The sequence below is a fragment of the Macaca nemestrina genome, chromosome 10, assembly GCF_043159975.1.
Source record: "Macaca nemestrina isolate mMacNem1 chromosome 10, mMacNem.hap1, whole genome shotgun sequence".
NCBI classification, from domain to species: domain Eukaryota; kingdom Metazoa; phylum Chordata; class Mammalia; order Primates; family Cercopithecidae; genus Macaca; species Macaca nemestrina.
In genome coordinates, this window is record NC_092134.1 from 119,316 (window position 1) to 133,885 (window position 14,570).

Consider the following 14,570-nt stretch of genomic DNA (forward strand, 5'->3'; position numbering starts at 1 on the left):
GTTCAGTACCATCCTCGGAGCCCGGACGCCCAGTTTCCCAGGGCCTGTAGAACTGAGTCAGAGTCTGACCCCAGCAGAGACGCAGGCGTGCTGAGGTCTTGATATCAAACAAGATAGGGTTCAGACCAGAAGGCACAGCAAAAAAGGACGCTTTGTAAAGCTAAAAGCTGCAATTCGTAGGGTTAAATAACAGTTTGGAAATCAGTGCACCAAATAATAGAGTAACCAACTTCATAAAGAAGAAACTATAGTAGATGTTAAAGACAAATAAATAGAACCACACCAATAATGAAACTGCCTTTGCAAAAATTATATCAGTGAGAAAATTATTGCCGTGGGGGAGGTCTAATCTAATCAAACCCGCGACCCCACGCGCCTTTGGCTCTTCTGGGCTTAGGCCAAGCTAACTTTGGAAGACATTTAGGTTATAGTTTAAATGATAACCCTTTTCCAAAACTCAACTGCCTTTGTAAACCTATGAGAGACCACAAAGCTGGGGGGAGGAGAGGAGCCTGAATTCTAAGATGTAGATTGGTCACAAGATATGCAGCTTCCCCAATTACTCCCACAGATAATACCACTATTGTAGATTAACCTTTCGAGATTTAAAAATGTGCAAAATGGCCAGGCGATGGCTCACGTCTGTAATCCCAGCACTTTGGAGGGCTGAGGTGGGTGGATCGCATGAGCCCAGGAGTTGGAGACTAGCCTGGGCAACATGACGAAACCTCGTCTCTACAAAACATATCAAAAGTCAGCCGGATGCAGTGGCATGCATCTGTAGTCTCAGCTACTTGGGAGGCTAAGGCAGCAGAATTGCTTGAGCCCGTGAGACGGAGGTTGCAGTGAGCCGAGATTGCACCATTGTGCTCCAGCCTGGATGACAGGAGTGAAACCTGTCTCAAAAAAAAAAAAAAGCCAAACATCTGAATAGACATTTCTCAAAAGAAGACATACAAATGGCAAACAGGTATATGAAAAGGTACACAATATCATTGATCATCAGAGAAATGCAAATCAAAACTACAATGAGATATTATCTCACCCCAGTTAAGATGACTATTATCCAAAAGACAAGCAATAATAAATGCTGGTGAGGTTATGGGGAAAAGGGAACACCTGTACACTCTTGGTGGGAATGTAAATTAGTACAACCACTATGGAGAGTTTGGAGGTTCCTCAAAAAAATAAAAATAGAACTACCATACAATCCAGCTATCCTACTCCTAGGTATGTACCCAAAAGAAAGAAAATCAGTATATTTAAGCGCTGTCTGCACTCCCTTGTTTATTGCAGCACTATTCACAATAGCCAAGATTTGGAAGTAACTGAAGTGCCAATCAACAGGTTAATGAATAAAGGAAATGTGATACATATACACAATGGAGTACTAGGAAGCCATAAAAAAGAATGGATCCTGTCATTTGCAACAACATGGATGGAACTGGAGATCATTATATTAAGTGAAATAAGCGAGGCAGAGAAAGACAAACTTCACATATTCTCACTTATTTGTGGGAGCCAAAAATTAAAACAATTGAACTCATGATGATGAAGAGTAGAAAGATGGTTACCAGCAGCTGGAGAGTAGTGGGACACTGGGGGGGATAGAAATGGTCATTCGGTAGAAAAAATAGAAAGAATAAGACCTAATATTTTCTAGCACAACAGGATATACTCAAAAATAATTTAATTGTACATTTTAAAATAACTAAAAGTATAATTGGATTGCTTGTAACACAAAGGATAAATGCTTGAGGATACCCCATTTTCCCTGATGTGATTTTTATGCATTGCATAATAATATGCATTCTATATCAAAATGTCTCATGTAATCCATAAATGTATACACCTACTATATACTCCTAATAATTAAAAATTTTAAAAATTAGCCAGGTGTGGTGGCATACACCTGTAATCCCAGCTACTTGGGAGGCTGAGGCAGGAGAAATGCTTGATCCTGAGAGGTTGAGGCTGCAGTGAGCCATGATCCCACCACTGCATTCCAGTCTGGGCAACAGAATGAGACCCTGTCTCAAAAAAAGAAATTAATTAATTAAAAATTTTCCGACAGAGAAAATCTGGGAGTGGATGGCTCCACTAGTGAGTTCCATCAAATATTTAAAGAAGAAAGGATAATTCTTCAGAAATTGCTTCAGAAAATAGATGAGAGGGAATACTTCCCAACTTATTCTACGAAGCCAGTATTATTGTCATACTAGTTAGACAAAGACATCACAAGGGAAAAACAAAATAAAACTACACACCAATATTCCTATGGTGTGTAGTACCATAGACATAGACACAAAAATTCTTAACAGGCTTGGACTCTTTTTCTCCTCAAACTGGTTTTGCAGGTGTTTACTCGTGTGAAAACTTACCAAATTGTTTAAATATGTGCAGTTTATTCTATATCCATTATAACTTAATAAAGCTGTTTTTTTTTTTTTTTTTTTGAGACGGAGTCTTGCTCTGTCGCCGGGGCTGGAGTACAGTGGCCGGATCTCAGCTCACTGCAAGCTCCGCCTCCCGGGTTTACGCCATTCTCCTGCCTCAGCCTCCCAAGTAGCTGGGACTACAGGCGCCTGCCACCTCGCCCGGCTAGTTTTTTGTATTTTTTTAGTAGAGAAGGGGTTTCACCGTGTTAGCCAGGATGGTCTCGATCTCCTGACCTCGTGATCCGCCCGTCTCGGCCTCCCAAAGTGCTGGGATTACAGGCTTGAGCCACCGCGCCCGGCCTAAAGCTGTTTAAGAAAAATGTTAGTAAACTGAATCTGGCAACGTACAAAAAGGATTTTATAACATGACCAAATGGAATATATACCAAGAGTGTAAGATCGGTTCAACACTGAAAATCAGTATAATAAAAGACAAAAACTATATGACTATTTCAACAGATGCAGCAAAAGGCATTTAGCAAAACCAACATCTACTCATGGCAAAAACTCTCAACCATTTAGGAATAAAAGGGAATTTCCTCAACTTGATAATGGGCATTTAAAAAAACCCTAGCTAACATCCTACAGAACCGTGAAAGACTGAACGTTTTTCCCCTATTAGGAAACAAGCAAGGGTGTCTGCTTTCAACACTTCTGTTCAACGTTGTACTGGATGTTCTAGCTGGTTGTGTTCAACGTTGTACCGGATGTTCTAGTTGCTTCTGTTCAACGTTGTACTGGATGTTCTACTTGTTTCTGTTCAACCTTGTACCGGATGTCCTAGCTGGTTCCGTCCAGCGTTGTACCGGATGTCCTAGCTGGTTCCGTCCAGCGTTGTACCGGATGTTCTAGTTGGTTCCGTTCAGCGTTATAAAGGATCTTTTAGTTGGATCCGTTCAACGTTGTAAAGGATGTTCTAACTGGTTCCGTTCAACGTTGTACTGGATGTTCTAGTTGCTTCTGTTCAACGTTGTACTGGATGTTCTAGTTGCTTGTGTTCAACGTTGTACTGGATGTTCTAGTTGGTTCTGTTCAGCATTTACTGGATGTTCTAGCTGGTGCAGTCAAGCAAAAGAAAAGAAAGAGAAGAAAGCATCCAGATTGGAAAAAAGTAAAACTGCCTTTATTTACAGATGACAGGATTCTGTATATAGAAAATTTCAAGGAATCAATGATAATAATAAAACTACTGAAACTAATAAAAGATGTTAGCATGGTCAAAGGTTACAAGATCAATATATAAACACTATACTTCTATATACTAGCAATGAATAATATTAAAGTTAACAATTTCACACCATCAAAAAGAATAAAATAGTAACAAATTTAATAAAAGAAGTAAAAATGTGGCCAGGCACAGTGGCTCACGCCTGTAATCCCAGCACTTTGGGAGGCCGAGGCAGATGGATCGCGAGGTCAGAAGATTGAGACCATCCTGGCCAACACAGTGAAACCCCATCCCTCCTGGGCACGGTGGCTCAAGCCTGTAATCCTAGCACTTTGGGAGGCCGAGACGGGCTGATCACGAGGTCAGGAGATCGAGACCATCCTGGCTAACGCGGTGAAACCCCGTCTCTACTAAATACAAAAAACTAGCCGGGTGAGGTGGCGGGCACCTGTAGTCCCAGCTACTCGGGAGGCTGAGGCAGGAGAATGGCGTAAACCCGGGAGGCGGAGCTTGCAGTGAGCTGAGATCCGGCCACTGCACTCCAGCCTGGGCGACAGAGCGAGACTCCGTCTCAAAAAAAAAAAAAAAAAAAAAAAAGCCAGACACAAAAGTCATCACAACAATCGATAAATTTTGTGGAATGTGAATTGTATTTCAATAAAACTTTTTTAAGGCCACTGAGTTTGACTGTTGGAAATGAGAGAGATAAAAGCAGAAATAAATGAGGTCGAAAGCAGAACAACAGTAGAACTAATAAATAAAACATTTGTTTTTGAAGAACATTAACAAAATAGACAAACAACTTGGTATTCTAATCCAACAAAAAGAGAGAAAGTACAAATATACAAAATAAGAAATACGAAGAGGAAATGACTACTGAAACAGAAGATAGATTTTTTTTAATCATAAAAGATGTTTTTGCCCAACTCTAGGCAAAAACATTTTGAAGACCTAGATGAAATGGTTAAATTCTAAGGAAAATTGAATTTTCCAAGATTTACCTCAGAAAATTCAAGTCTTCTTTTCATTAAATAAACTTGTCAAGAACCACCCCACAAAAAAAGTAATAGATTTGGGTGATTTCATAAGAAAATGCTGCCAAACTTCAAAGACCAGATAATCCCATGCTCATAAATTATACCAGAATAAATAATACTTCTGGCTGGGCCCGGTGGCTCATGCCTGTAACCCCAGTACTTTGGGAGGCCGAGGCGGATCATGAGGTCAGGAGATGAAGACCATCCTGGCTAACACAATGAAACCCTGTCTCTACTAAAAATATAAAAGTTAGCGGGGTGTGGTGGCACCTGCCTGTAATCCCAGCTACTCAGGAGGCTGAGGCAGGAGAATCACTTGAACCTGGGAGTTGGAAGTTGCAGTGAGCCAAGATTGCGCCACTGCACTCCAGCCTGGCAACAGAGCAAGACTCCGTTTCAAAAAAAAGCAAAACAAAACAAAACAACTTCCGAATTTCTGGAGCAATTATAACAATAATACGTAAGCCTAAAAAGGTATCACAGAAAATGAAAACAAAAGTCGATTTCACTTGTCAACAGTGATGCAAATATTTCAAATAGAGAGTGAAGAAGTCTTCAATTACTCTAGAATATTGCTCTTATGAATGCTGCTTTTGCTTTATATATTTTTATGCTATTAGATAAGTATTTATAATGTCCTATATTGAATATTTTATTAATCTACAATGTTATTCTTTGTCTTGTAATCTGTTTTGGTTTAAAGGCTATTTTGTCTGATGCAAGCATCACTGCTTTCTTTTGGATGTTTACATGGAATATCTTTTTAAATCCATTCACTTTCTACTATTTGTGTTTTTGGATGTAAAGTGAGTCTCTTATAACAGCATATAGTTGAATTACATATTTTTATTCAGTCTTCAAATGTAAGTCTTTTGATTGAAAAGTTTAATCATTTATATTTAACTGCTAATGAGAAAGATATTCTTTTTTTTGTTTTTTGTTTTTTTTTTTTGAGACAGTGTCTCGCTCTGTCGCCCAGGCTGGGGTGCAGTGGTGCAGTCTCGGCTCACTGCAACCTCCGCCTCCTGGGCCTCAGCTTCCTGAGTAGCTGGGACTACAGTTGTGTGCCACCACGCCCAGCTAATGTTTGCAGTTTTAGTAGAGACAGGGTTTCACCATATTGGTCAGGTTGGTCTCAAACTCCTGAACTCAGGTGATCCACCTGCCTCAGCCTCCCAAAATGCTGGGATTACAGCCGTGAGCCACTGCGCCCGGCCAGAAGCTATTATTTCTGTCATTTTGCTTTGTTTTTGAAGAGGCTTATAAGCTTTTTTATCTCTAATTTCCTGCATTGCTGTCTTCTTTTGTGTTTAGTTGAATTTTTTTTTTTTTTTTTTTTTTTGAGAGGGAGTGTTGTTCTTGTTGCTCAAGCTGGAGTGCAATGGCGCGATGTCGGTTCACTGCAACCTCCACCTCCCAGGTTCAAGTGACTCTCCTGCCTCAGTCTCCTGAGTAGCTGGGATTACAGGTGCACACCACCACGCCCGGCTAATTTTTTGCATTTTTAGTAGAGACGGGGTTTCACCATGTTGGCCAAGATGGTCTCAAACTCCTGACCTCAAGTGATCCGCCCACCTCGGCCTCCCAAAGTGCTGGGATTACAGGCGTGAGCCACCGCGCCTGGCCTAGTTGATTTTTTATAGAAGAATGTTTAAGTTCCTTTCTGATGTTCTTTTGGGTCTATTCTATAGCTATTTGTTTGTGGTTGCCATAAGGAGTATATTTAACATAGGAAACTATAGTGCTCTAATTTGAATTTTTACCAGTTTAACTTCAATAACATATGAGAACTCTGCTCCTTTAAAGCTCTGATGCCCCCCTTTGATTTGTTGATGTCACAAAATTACATTTTTATACATTGCATGCCCTAAAACATACATTAATCCTTCTTTTAAATGCATTAATCTCTTAAATTATGTAAAAAAAAAAAGAAAATATGGAGATATAAACCAGAGTTACAATAATGCTATCGTTTAGTTTAATGATTATTTTATGATCTGCTCAAATTTTTTTTTTCTTTTGAGACAGTGTCTCAATCTGTCACCCAGGCTGGAGTGCAGTAGCACAATCATGGCTCACTGCTGCCTCAAACTCCTGGGCTCTCCCAAGTCAGCCTCCCAAGTAGCTGAGACTACAGACATGTGCCACCATGCCTGTAGGATCTAGCCCTACAGGGTCTGTGGGATTTTCTCCCTGTGTGCGGAGACGAGAGATTGTAGAAATAAAGATGCAAGACAAAGAGAAGAAAAGACAGCTGTGCCCGGGCGACCACTACCACCAAGACGCGGAGACTGGTAGTGGCCCCGAATGCCTGACTGCGCTGTTATTTGTTGGATACAAGGCAAAAGGGCAGGGTCAGGAGTGTGAGTCGTCTCCAGTGATAGGTAAGGTCATGTGAGTCACGTGTCCACCAGACAGGGGGCCCTTCCCTACTTGGCAGCTGAGGCAGACGGAGAGAGAGGACAGCTTATGCCATTATTTCTTCTCTGCATTTCAAAGACTTTTAGTACTTTCACTAATTCTGCTACTGCTAGCTAGAAGGCAGAGCCAGGTGTACAGAGCGGAACATGAAAGTGAAACAGGAGCATGACCGCTGGAGCACAGCATCACAGGGAGACGTTCAGGCCTCAGGAGGCTGTGGGCGGGCCTGAGTCAGGCCTTCCACAAGAGGTGGTGGAGCAGAGTCTTCTCTAACTCCCCTGGGCAAAGGGAGACTCCCTTTCTTGGTCAGCTAAGTAGGGTGCCTTCCCAGGCGCTGGCACTACTGCTAGACCAAGGAGCCCTCTAGTGGCCCTGTCCGGGCATGACAGAGGCTCACACTAGTCTTCTGGTCACTTCTCACCGTGTCCCTTCAGCTCCTATCTCTGTATGGCCTGGTTTTTCCTGGGTCATAATTGTAGAACAAATATTATTGTAATATTGGAATAAAGAGTGATGCTACAAACTAATGATTGATAATATTCATATATAATCATACCTATATTCTATTTCTAGTATAACTATTCTCTGTATTTTCTTTATTATACTGGAACAGCTCGTGCCCTCGGTCTCTTGCCTCAGCACCCGGGTGGTTTGCTGCACACAGATTTCTTTTACTTCTATATTTTTAAATTATTTAGCTTAAGGTTATTTTAATTGGCATGGAAATGGATGCTGGGAATGCCCTACATAATTACTACAGTAACTTTGTATTAAGACTCTTTTGAAGTAAAAGGGTGAATTTGTGACTGGGTGCAATTGCTCATACCTGTAATCCCAGCACTTTCGGAGGTCAAAGTGGGTGGATCACTAGAGCTCAGGAGATCGAGAGCGGCCTGGGCAACATGGTGAAACCCTGTCTTTACAAAAATTAACCAGGCATTAGTCTGGACGCAGTGGCTCAAGCCTGTAATCCCAGCAGTATGGGAAGCCAAGGTGGGCGGATCACCTGAGGTCAGGAGTTCGAGACCAGCCTGACCAATATGGTGAAACCCTGTCTCTACTAAAAATACAAAAAATTAGCCAGGCATGGTGGTATGTGCCTGTAATCCCAACTACTTGGGAGGCTGGGGCATGAGAATCACTTGAACCCAGGAGGCAGAGGCTGCAATGAGCCGAGATCGTGCCATTGCACTCCAGCGTGGGCAACAGAGTTAGACTTTGCCTCAAAAAAAAAAAAAAAAAATTAGCCAGGCATGGTGGCATGTACCTGTGCTCCCAACTACTCAGGAGGCTGAGATGGCAGGATCACTTGAGCCTGGGAGGTGGGGTGCAAACTGTATTTGCACCACTGCACTCCTGCTGGTTCACAAAGTAAGATCCTGTCTCAAACAGAAACAAATGAAAAGAAAAAAAAGAGTAAATTTGTAATAAGGCTCTGCCAGAAATATAACTCAAACTAGCATAGACTAACAGAAGAAATCTATGAGCCTTTATAACTGAAGGAGCCGATCTGAAGGCTTCAGGAATAGCTGACTCCAGGGCTACAATCAGCACTAGGATATGTTAATCTAAAACAACTAAAAGGGCCTGGCGTGCTGGCTCATGCCTGTAATCCCAGCACTTTAGGAGGCCGAGGTGGGAGGAGTTAGAGACCGGCCTAGCTAATACGTTGAAACCCCCTCTCAACTAAAAATATAAAAAATTACGGGGCGTGGTGCCGCTCACCTGTAGTCCCAGCTGCTCCCAAGGCTGAGGCAGGAGAATCACTTGAACCCAGGGGGCGGAGGTTGCAGTGAGCCAAGATCGCGCCACTGCACCCCATACTGGGCGACAGAATGAGGCTCTGTCTCAAATAATAAACATAATAAAAAAAATAAAACAGGCCCGGTGGGGTGGCTCACGCCTGTAATCCCAACAGTTTGGGAGGCCAAGGCGGGCGGATCACAAGGTCAGCAGATCGATACCATCCTGGCTAACAAGGTGCAACCCCGTCTCTACTAAAAATACAAATTAGCTGGGTGTGGTGGTGCACGCCTGTAATCCCAGCTTCTCGGGAGACTGAGACAGAATCTGGGAGGCGGAGGTTGCAGTGAGCCGGGATCACGCCACTGCACTCCAGCCTGGGCTACAGAGCAAGACTCCGTCTCAAATAATAATAATAATAATAATAATAATAATAATAATAATAAAAGGATCTGACTGGGTGTGGGTGGCTCATTCCTGTAATCCCAGCACCCTGGGAGGCCGAGGCGAGCGGATCACCTCAGGTCAAGAGTTGGAGACCAGCCTGGCCAACATGGCGAAACCCCATCTCCACTAAATATACAAATTTAGCCAGGCGTGGCGGGCGAGGTGGAGGGCGCCTGTAATTCCAGCTACTCAGGGGGCTGAGGCACGAGAGTCGCTTGAACGCAGGAGGCGGAGGTTGCAGTGAGCCAAGTTCTCGCCATTGCACTCCAGCCTGGGCAACAAGAGCGAAACTCAGTCTCAAAAATAAAAAAATAAAATAAAATAGGCCAGGCGCAGTGGCTCACGCCTGTAATCCCAGCACTTTGGGAGGCCGAGACGGGCGGATCACGAGGTCAGGAGATCGAGACCATCCTGGCTAACACGGTGAAACCCCGTCTCTACTAAAAATACTAAAAAAACTAGCCGGGCGTGGTGGCGGGCGCCTGTAGTCCCAGCTACTCCGGAGGCTAAGGCAGGAGAATGGCGTGAACCCGGGAGGCGGAGCTTGCAGTGAGCCAAGATCGCACCACTCACTCCAGCCTGGGCAACAGAGCTAGACTCCGTCTCAAAAAAAAAAAAAAAAAAACAAAGCAAATAAATAAAATAACTAAAAGGATCAGTATCTAGTTTAAATAGAGTTTATTTCAGTGTAAAATTTGAGGATAGCCACCTAGGAAGTATAAATCTTAAAGAATGAAAGTTTGTGTTCTGAAGTGTAGAAGTCTGGGATCGTTTATATAGACAACGTTTAGGAAAGTTTAACAGAATTTTAATTTTTTTATATATAAGGCTTAATGTAGCATTATAATGGTCTGATTAGTTAAGGTGGTTTTCTTGGGGAGGAAGATATACTTACTATTTTATATTGAAGATGAGATGTAGTAGTTACGGGTTTTCTGTGTTATTTGGTCTGAGTTAGGTTAGGTACAGAACAATAAAAAGGCATATATGTTAAATATATAATTATAAATATATATTTACAACTTGTATAGATATATAACTTGTCATGGGGGAGCAGTGGAACTGGGAAAGTGGAACAGGAGTAAAAGAATTTACCAAGACAGGGCCAGGCGTGGTGGCTCACGTCTGTAATCCCAACACTTTGAGAGGCCAAGGTGGATGGATCACAAGGTCAGGAGATCGAGACCATCCTGGCCAACATGGTGAAACCCGGTCTCTACCAAAATGCAAAAAATTAGCCAGGCGTGGTGGTGCACACCTGTAGTCCCACCTACTCGGGGGGCTGAGGCAGTAGAATAGCTTGAATCCAGGAGGCGGAGGTTGCAGTGAGCCAAGATCATGCTCCTGCACTCCAGCCTGGTGACAGAGCAAGATTCTGTCTCAAAGAAAAAAAAAAAAAAAAAAGAATTCACTAACACAGGCAGATTTATTAGAGGAAGTAGGAAAATACTTTCAAGAAGGTAATGGGCAGCCAGCAAGAGAGGAACTGACTGCAAGGAAACGCAGACTTCCTGGAGATAGAATAGGTGGTTTTTGGGCTGCAGAGTGTTACATTCATTTCTGATAACACCAAGGTTGCAGGAAGCTGACTTGCTTTTTTTGTATCAGCTGAGAGTCTGGCGATAGCTAGGCATAGGAAGATTGTGAGTTATTTGCACAGGACCACTCTGTGTCCTGGACCATTAGGAAAGGCAGACTTACAGCTTATCTGCTTTTTCTTCTTTCTTATTTTGCTTTCCCGTGTTCCCACTACCCTGACTCTTTTTCCCTAATTAGGACTCCACATTAATACATAATAATTTACAAAAGATAAGTGATTGGGTGGGAGGAGGAAAAAAGAAGCCAAGTCTTGGCAAAGCAGTTTAGAGAAGGAGGGATAAAGAGATGGAGAAGCAGAAGGGTGAGAAGAAGTTTTGGCAGTTTCCTTTTTTAATATATCGATAATTCTAGAGAGTTTAATTTTTTCTGTAGGGAAAGAAATTTTCAGAGTCTCCTTTGGATGCTTTTTAGCATCCAAAAATTGAAAGTAACTTTCAATTTTTTAAAAATTTTATACTCAGTTTTTAAAAATTATGTACATAAATGAACTAATTTAGGTATTTTTAATGGCATTTCATTTCGGTCTTCGTAGTTTGGGTCTTTATGGGTTAAATAAGACCATTTTAAAAGATACTGATGGGAGGTCACATCATAAGTACTATTTATGAATATGAATTTAGCTGGAGTTACTTAAAGGTGTATTTTTTTTTTGGAGACGGAGTTTTCCTCTTTTGCCCAGACTGGAATGCAGTGGCATGATCTCAGCTCACTGCAACCTCCACCTTTCTGTTTCAAGTGATTCTCCTGCCTCAGCCTCCCGAGTAGCTGGGATTACAAGTGCCCGCCAACACACCCAGCTAATTTTTGTATTTTCAGTAGAGACAGGGTTTCACCACGTTGGTCAGGCTGGTCTCGAATTCCTGACCTGGTGCTCTGACACCTTGGCCTCCCATAGTGCTGGGATTACAGGCGTGAGCCACTGCATCCGGCCATTAAAGGTGTATTTCTTTTGAAGGGTAAAGACTCATTGTTAGATGGATGATTGTCCATAATTTGGGGTTTTTGTTTTAATGGTCAAAGACCAAAAGGGAAAGAGTTGTTGGATCTGGCATGCTGCTTAATAAGGATTATTTCTTGAAGAGTCACCCATGAGTCACTTTTTTCCTCTTATATGTCTTGGTGAAACCCAGTAATTTGGGGCACTTAGGGCACTAGGATATTTTTGTATGTTTTTTGTTGAGGGGAGTCTTATGGGTCCAATGTATGTCATGAAGGATGAGCTTAAATAGTTTCACAAAACCTTAGTCACTAAGCTATCTTTTGGCTGGGAGAAATAGTGTCTTATCTTTAAAACTTATCTCTGTCTTTATAGAAAGTTTCTTTTATTGGCTTTGGTCATTTAAAATGGGACCTTAGATATGTCAAATGAACTGAACTTAAGAGTTTAGCCAGTTTTTTTTTTTTTTTTTTTTAACTTATAAGTTTTACTTAAGTCATGCAATCTTTTTTTGAGAGAGAGAAACTTTTCTTTCCTGACCAAAATTTGAATGGGAGAAAAGGCCATGGCCATGCTCGGTGACTCATGCCTGTAATCCTAGCATTTTGGGAGGCCAAGGCAGGCAGATCACCTGAGGTCATGAGTTAGAGACCAGCCTGGCCAACATGGTGAAACCCCATCTCTACAAAAACACAAAAAATTAGCCGGGCATGATGGTGGGTGTCTGTAATCCCAGCTACTCAAGAGGCAGAGATGGGAGAATTGCTTGAATCCAGAAGGCAGAGGTTGCAGTGAGCCAAGATCATGCCACTGTGCTCCAGCCTGGGCAACAAAGCGAGACTCTGTCTCAAAAAAAAAAAAAAAAAAAAAGGGAGGGGCGTATAAATTCTAGTGAGTCATTTAATAAATAACACAACCTCAGAGAAAAGTGAAAATCATAAATCTGTGAACAGCAGCATTTTCCGAGAACAAAAACAAAACCACCTTAAAGCAGAATTTTAATTTTAGCTCTGTCGAGCACGGAATTGGGTTGCTTAAATAAAGTCTGAATTTCAATTAGAACCGGGGTAATGTGGGCCAGGTGCAGTGGCGCAGGCCTGTAATCCCAGCACTTTGGCAGGCTGAGGCGGGTGGATCAACTGAGGTCAGAAGTTTGAGACCAGCCTGGTCAACATGGTGAAACCCATGTCTACTAAAAACACAAAAAATTAGCCGGGAGTGGCTGGGTGCCGTGGCTCACGCCTGTAATCCCAGCACTTTGGGAGGCCAAGGTGGGTGGATCACGATGTTAAGAGATGGAGACCAGCCTGGCTAACATGTTGAAACCCCATCTCTACTAAAAATACAAAAATTAGCCGGGCACGGTGGCATGCACCTGTAATCCCAGCTACTCGAGAGGCTGAGGCAGGAGAATCGCTTGAACCCAGGAGGCAGAGGTTGCAGTGAGCCAATATCGTGCCATTGCACTCTAGCCTGGGCGACTGGGCGAGATTCCGTCTCAAAAAAAAAAAAAAAAAAAAAAAATTAGCTGGGAGTGGTGCTGGGCGCCTGTAATCCCAGTGACTCAGGAGGCTGAGACAGGAGAATCGCTTGAACCCGGGAGGCGGGAGGCGGAGGTTGCAGTGAGCTGAGATTGCGCCATTGCACTCCAGCCTGGGCAACAAGAGCAAAACCCCATCTCTCACAGGCTCCAAATTTACTAATATAGAATTGAGCTAAATATTATTTCACAAAAACTTGAATTTGGTCTTTATGGCCATTCCAATTTTTTAAATTGCCAATTGTATGTTTCCTGTTTTTCCCCATTTTTATGTAAAAATTAATATGCTTTTATGCGTTTTTTTTGACGGAGTCTCACTGTCTCCCAGGGCGGATTGCAGTGGTGTGATCTCAGCTCACTGCTACCTCCGCCTCCCGGGTTCAAGCAATTCTCGCGCCTCAGCCTCCTGAGTAGCTGGGATTACAGGCATGAGCCACCACACCCGGCTAATTTTTATATTTTTAGTAGAAACGGGATTTCACCATGTTGGTCAGGCTGGTCTCGAACTCCTGACCTCAGGTGATACCCCTGCCTCGGCCTCCCAAAGTGCTGGGATTACAGGCGTGAGTCACCGCCCCCGGCCTGGCAAAAACCTTTTTTTTTTTTTTTTTGAGACAAGAGTCTCGCTCTGTTGCCCAGGCTAGGGTGCAGCGGCGGGATCTCGGCTCACTGCAACCTCCGCCCCCCGGGTTCAAGCGATTCTCCTGTCTCAGCCTCCTGAGTCACTGGGATTACAGGCGCCCAGCACCACTCCCAGCTAATTTTTTTTTTTTTTTTTTGAGACGGAGTCTCGCCCAGTCGCCCAGGCTAGAGTGCAATGGCACGATATTGGCTCACTGCAACGCGCGTAACACTAAAATTTACCTATATTACTTACAGCTGTGATGTAAAATGGACAAGAAGCCGGACGCAGTGACTCATGCCTGTAATTCCAGCATTTTAGGAGGCTGGGGCAGGAGGATCATTTGAACCCAGGAGTTGGGAAACCAGCCTGAGGCTGCAATGAGTGGTGATGGCACCACTGCACTCCCCACTGGGTGACAGAGCGAAACCCTGCCTCCAAAAACAAACAAACAAAAAAACAAGGAAAAGATGCAGAGGCGTCCTCCTGGAGGCGCCTTTAGGTTCTCTCACAGACATGTTGGGCCAGCACTGCTGGCTCCATCCTAGATTTCTTCCAGTCCTCCCCAGTTACCCGCCAAGCGGCTTCTCCAACCGGAAACGTCCTAGGGCGACCCCG

At 43.1% G+C, this 14,570-nt stretch overlaps 1 long non-coding RNA gene across 1 annotated transcript; it reads right to left on the minus strand.

Moving 5' to 3' along the window:
- Positions 1–2,837: 2,837 nt before the first annotated feature.
- Positions 2,838–14,518, minus strand: LOC139356587 (uncharacterized). Its single transcript, XR_011608617.1, has 2 exons — positions 14,208–14,518; positions 2,838–3,493 (listed from the first exon to the last, which is right to left on the minus strand). It is a non-coding gene; the product is annotated as an uncharacterized lncRNA (long non-coding RNA).
- Positions 14,519–14,570: the final 52 nt, after the last annotated feature.